A 6793-nucleotide genomic window follows, 5' to 3' on the forward strand; every position below is an offset into this window, starting at 1 on the left:
TATTCAAAAACAACTGGCATTGATTCATTCTTCTTTTCAGTCACTTTTGTGTCGAGCACATAAGCTAAATAAGCTTCGCAACCCTTTCTCACATATTTCTAAGCTAACATCATTGAAATCATTCCTGGCAATCTGTTCAAAACATTTGATTCAATTCGAATAATCTAATTACTCTGACATCTCAAATCAATAATCTTTCGTTTTCAATTTACAATAGCATCATACAACGTTAACCAGTCCATACCCAAGATTATGTCAAACTCGTCAAATGGTAACAACATCAAATCAGCCAGAAACCAATTATTACGAATCATCAATGGACAATTCTTGCACACTTTATCAACCAATACACATTTGCCTAAGGGGTTCGATACTCTAATTAAAAATTCAGTAAACTCTGCAGGTGTAATGCCCCAGAAATCCTGAACTTTATTATTTTTTCGGTTTTAATAAAAATTATGCTTAGCATTCTTAGTCAAGTGTAAATTATATGATAGCAGGTCTTGGTTAAGGTTTGATTTTTAACTGAGGGGTGAAGGAAATTATGGTTTAATTATTAAAAGAACCATGGTGGCAAGTAGGTTGCCTTTTAAATAAATGAAGGAAGAATTGGACACAAGAAAGCCTTGTGGTGGAGTGGCAAGTGGTGCGACATGCAAGGCAAGGAGGTAAGGGGTTGGAATCCCTCTTTTCTCAAAGGAAGGATTTATTTTTTTACTTAAGGGATGGACAGTGGTGGCGTTGAATATGAACTTCGTAGGGAGTGATAAGAGGAGAAATTTGAGGAGGGGATTAAGGGGTTATCAAGGAGAAAAATTAAGAGATGAGGAGTGTAAAGAGGTGGAGCCAAATTGGGGATTAGGGGATAGGAAATTCGGCTAGAGGCTATATAGATGTCGAATGTATGGTTGCCAGGCTAATGGCAAATTCTCCCTTACCTTGTCGCCAAAAAAGGCCTTTTTCTCCAAAGATCTAAAAGACAAAAATCCTTTGTTCTGCCATATTTTTCTTTGTACTGATTCTCCATTCTTCCTTACTCAAAGCTATCTTTTTGATTCACCTCTGCTTTTAAGCAATTTCTACTTCCCTTTGTGCCGAATGACCTCTTTTTCACCATACAAATCTCAAGAGCTGAATATCCTCTCTGCCGCCACTACTCTTTCTACTTCGACCGATTCTAGTGTAAGTGTTTTTCTCTCTCAATCGATTTTGCTAGGATAGATCGCTCCGTTCCTCACTTCTTCTAATCAGTTTTGGTAGGATTAGTATCGAATCCCAGTTGTTGGATCTTTGCCGATTTTCTCCCTAGGCGTTGAAACTTTGATATGGGAAATACTCGTGATTAGTGATCAAGGAAAAGCTATTAAGACTTGGCGTTTTAGGTTCGTGGTAAGGGGGATCACAACACGCTTTATTACCAGGTTTGTACATACACTGCACACGCACAAGTAGATCGGCAAATCTTGAAATACCGAAATGTCGAAAAGCCAAAATGCCGAAAAGCTGAAGGTTTGGCTACGGCAGTCTTGCGAGTGCGTGAACACTCGTAAAGGGGAAACCGAAAGGTTATCTGATGCCCTATGGGCAATTCCATGAACTTGGACCGTGTTTGGGCCAACCAGGCCAGGATGGACTAAGTGGGCCCGATGGGTTATTTGGCCCATAATAGGCAAAATTGGTAACTTGATGTTAAGTGATGGAAATTATATGAAAGCATGAATATGAATGTGATTTGGGCCTAATGGGCCATATGAATGTGATTTGGGCCTAACGGGGCATATGAATGTGATTTGGGCCTAATGGGCCATACAAATGTATTTGGGCCTAATGGGCCATATGAATGAGATTGGGCCTAGCAGGCCATATGCATGTATGTAGACTTGTTTGGGCTCTGTAAGGGGTTTTAGGCCTAGTATCTGGTAACTATTTAATTGACATAAAACTTAATTAATTAATTGTGACCGTGGACGAGTCATAAGGTTAAGGTATGGTAATGGGTATATGCATGTCTAGGATTGGATCTAGGGAGAGCTTGGTACTTAAGCGGTCTTAATGACTCACCTCCTCCTCTTTGGAATCCTACTTGGTGCATAGTATCTATTCACTTTAGCCAATGAGGACTTGTTAACGGGCCAAGGTAAGTAATAAACCTAATAAAGAGAAATTACTGAAATGCCCCTAAGGGTAAAAATGACCAAAATACCCCTATGTGCTAAATGTAATATTTATGGATGTTACATGTATATCTGCTGCATACATACGATATTCTATTTAGGTTGCATATGGGTGGGGAATTATGGAATGGAGGAAGTATATGAGGATCGCATGGTTGCTTAACAACTGTGGGTCCACCGACAGCTTTTAAGCCCAATATGTCATTGGCAGCTTGCTGCAATGAAGGTAGTTTCGCAACTGGGCTACCATTGATGTGTATCAGATGGGTAGGTCGATATTTATATCCCTAGATGATGTGTATCAAGTTGCGGTGGGTTGCACTGCATTGCATTGCATGTGTGATTTTATGGTGATTTATGAATGCGTATTACTCGTCGAGGGTTGTACACACTGATTTTTCGTAAACTCACCCCCTCTTTTACTTTTCTCAAGTGATGCTTAGTAGAAGGTTCGACGTTTGGCGGGACTCGGAGGTGGCCAGCTAGCAAGACAACTTGGACTTGGTTTTTTTTTTTTTAAGAAAGCAAATAGTTTCTAGCTTATTAAGTAATTTCAAACTGGAATGTAATAAGGCCTTCCATTTTATTATTATTTGGATTGTTATCTTTATGCGTTGTAATTATGAGAAGGTGAACATGGGTTTCCTAAATCGTAAATTGTTTTTCTACGTTTCCGCAACTAAATTTTAAAATGATAGGCTTTCATAAATCATATGTTTTTAAGAAGCTTTCGCGATTGAAAGAGAGTTTTTATAAGTTAATCAAGTTTTCTCATTTTAAGAAGCGTTTTCAATGAAAATAAGGTTTTTGCTAAAACACTTCAATGTGACGTGCCAGATTCGAGCATAACGTCCGAGCCGGGTTTAGGGTGTTATGATAGGCAAAGTCTTATTGGATACCAAATTCACACATATATAGAAATGAGTGAACCCTAGATCTATCAATGCAATAACTTTAGTATCATAGAGAGTAAAAGTATCGATAATAACATTTGGAGATGACGCTTTTTCTCGTGCTCGAATAGCATAGGCTAGTGCAGGTGCTCTAGCATCAGATCTTGTTGCAATATCTCGTGTCACACCTCTACCACCACTCACATTTCCCGTGTTCCTCGGTGGATTACCTCTAGCTGTAGTGTTACTCAGCCTTATGTTCTGAGCATTATCTTTTTCAGAAAACTCTCGGTAATCTTTTATAAAGTGATATCGTGAACCACAACTGTAACAAGCTCGGTTATTACTTTTTCCCCAGCAATCTCCAAAATGTCGTCTTCCACATTGTTGACACTCAGGCTTAACATCTTTTATGTTACTAATGCTCGATACCGATGTGGCTTGAGCTTTAGGATTAGTGTATTGCTTCCCGCGATCTCTATTCTGATATCCCCTTGAAGTTGTCAATTGATTAAAGTAATCTCTTGATTTTTTCGATGAGGAATGATAAGATTTATTCATCAATCTCTTCCTCAAATCTCCAACGTCTGCATCAACTTTTCTTTTTTCTTTACTGAGGTCCTTGGCTTTGCAAGCCCTCTCAACCAGTACTACAAATTCTTTCAGCTCAAGTATATCGACTAATAGCTTTATATCTTCATTTAATCCATCAACAAATCGTTTACACATGATCTCTCCAGTAGACATATATTCTCGAGCATATTTGCTTAAATGTACAAATTCTCTTTCATATTTAGTAACGACCATCCGTTCTTGTTTCAATTCCAAAAACTCTTTATTTTTCTGCTCGAGGAATCACTGGCTTATATACTTCCTCCAAAACTCAGTTTGAAAGAATTCCCAAGTAACTCGTTCCCTAGGAACCACTGATGTCAACTTTTTCCACCAGTGATATGCATTATCTCTAAGAAAAGATACTATGCATTTAATACATTCGTTTGGAGTGCAGGACAACTCATTGAATACTCGGATAGCGTTCTCAAGCCAAAACTCAGCTTTCTCGGCATCATCATCAATCGTAGCCCGAAACTCTTCAGCTCGTGTTTACGAATCTTATCAACAAGTGGCTTACACAGTCGAATCAGATTTATTACTGGTGTCACAATCGGGACTTGTTGAGGAATAGGTGGGGTGTAGGTTGTTGGGCAGCCGGATTCATTCGAACGAACTCCGTGAACCACTCAGTCACATTTGGAAGAAGGCTTGCTTAGTCTCTCCTTTCTGACTTCTAGATATCGGCCTAGATTCAGCCAGCGCTACCCCTTGAGAAAGAGTGGGCGCATTGCTCTCGACATCATCAGCTATCACTTATTTGGGATCCATTAGCTATATGAAAAACACATTTTACCTATCAAGAATCATCACACTATCGTAACTTATGTATATGACATGTATAGACAGACTCACATATGCTACGTTAGTCCTAGAATCGACTAAATCGTAGCTCTGATACCAATAAAATGTAACACCCCTAACCCGTATCTATTGTCGGACAAGAGTTAAAAGAATTACTGGACAAATCTAATCATCTCGCATTCATTTCCCAATCATCATAGCATCATCGTCACACATCATTACAAAGTCCCTTACATAGGTCAACGAGACCTTAAACATGCTTTAGAAAAGGGTCGGGACTAAACCGAGCAAATACAAATTTTTTAAAAACTTAACAAAATTTTCAAATTTTCACAGGTCACACGCCCGTGTGAACAGGTCATGTGCCTCACACGGCTTTAGACACGCTCATGTGTCTAAACCATGGCAAAATAGGGCATACATACTGACTTAACCACACAGCCACAAGACATGCCTGTGTACCTTGGCCGTGGTCGAAACTGACTTGGGTCACACGAACAACCACACGCCCGTGTGTCTAGCCCGTGTACCCTTCGAAATGGCCACATATGCCCATGTGCCAAGGCTATGTGTCTCACATGGCCACCAGACACGCTCGTGTGTCTAGGCCGTGCTTAAGACTTACTTGCATAACTAAGTTATAACAGGCACACGGTCAAGATGCACGCCCGTGTGCTCATCCGTGTGGGGCGAAATTATGCTTGGTTGAAACCACATTTCCTATCTATCGCAAGTACACCAAAACCACAACATTTTTGTATCATTTGCATACATTTAAAGACAACCAAAACATGCCAATTCAATCACATATCAAACTATATAACCTCAACCAATTCAATATGCCAACATCATCACAATTTACCAAAGTTCCATGCACAAACTCATTACATCAATATCTTATAATAAATAATCAAATAAACATTATAAACATCACATTTCTTACTTGTCAAACATACCATTTAGGCCAACTTAAGAGGCCATACATACCAATATTTACAGGCCAAGTCCCATGGCTAATCACAACATAAAACATACCAAAATGAAACTAGCCTATACATGCCATATACCATTTATGCAACTCTTAAAATGGTACCAAAATAGATGTCCAATAGTGTGATTGATGTCGCTGACGATCCCCAAATCTGAGCTATCTTTGTAACTCTGTAAAACAAAGAACATTTCACACAGTAAGCTCTACAGCTTAGTAAGTTCGTACCATAAATAATCAACAGTTTATAATATACGAAACATCAACTAATAAACACTTAATAATTCACAATTCATCCATCAATTCTATTCTATCTCATTTAATATGTTCATACGAATTCATCATGCATCATACACATAGTACCATCTACCACATAGGTATCGACCATACCTGAACTTTCCCATATTTATTCATTTCATTCTTAACTCTCATTCAAATACATTAATTCATTCGAAAGTCTTTCCATGCTTTAAAAATTCACACACTTAGTGCATCAGTGATTTGCCGAAGCCGTAACAATCTCACACTTAGTGCTATTTCAATAAACCGAAGCTATCTCAGTAACGCACACTTAGTGCCTCATTATAGCCAAAGCTATTCCAACTCGCACACTTAGTGCCATTTGTAGCGGAGCTATTTCGAATTGCACACTTAGTGCCGAACATAGGCGATTATCATTATGCTCAAACCATAACAAAATATCTATACAATTAATGCATTATCAAAGCATTAAAACATAACTATGACATCGTTTATCACGTACGAACTTACCTCATACTCAAAATTGACGATTCGGACTGTTTACTCAATAACCTTCAACCTCCCTTGGTCTAAATCTAAATTCCTCTTTTCTTGATTTATATGTATTCAAAATTAACCCTTTTATTCAAAAAAATCATTCAATTTAATCCATAAATATATATTTAGGGTGTTTTACAAATTAGCCCTCACATTTTCATATTTTTACATTTTAGTCCCTTTTTCACAAAAACACAAAATACACATAATTTCAATGAACCCATGCATAGCCGAATATCATAAGGACTTCTAGAAGTCCGATACTTTCATTTATTTTACAATTCAGCCCCTCAATATTCACTTTTCATAATTTAGTCCAAAATACTTAAAATCATCAAAAATCCTAATACAAAACATAGTAATCTAACACATATCTTCCATTTACTATCATCAAACTTCATAAAACTCACATTATCAGCAATGGTTCAACTCAAAGTCATCAACAATTTCTAAAATTCATACATGGGCATGATAGTATACAGAGCAACAATCACAAAAATGTAGAAACTATCAAAAACCGAGTC

The sequence above is a fragment of the Gossypium arboreum genome, chromosome 13, assembly GCF_025698485.1.
Source record: "Gossypium arboreum isolate Shixiya-1 chromosome 13, ASM2569848v2, whole genome shotgun sequence".
Lineage (NCBI taxonomy): Eukaryota > Viridiplantae > Streptophyta > Magnoliopsida > Malvales > Malvaceae > Gossypium > Gossypium arboreum.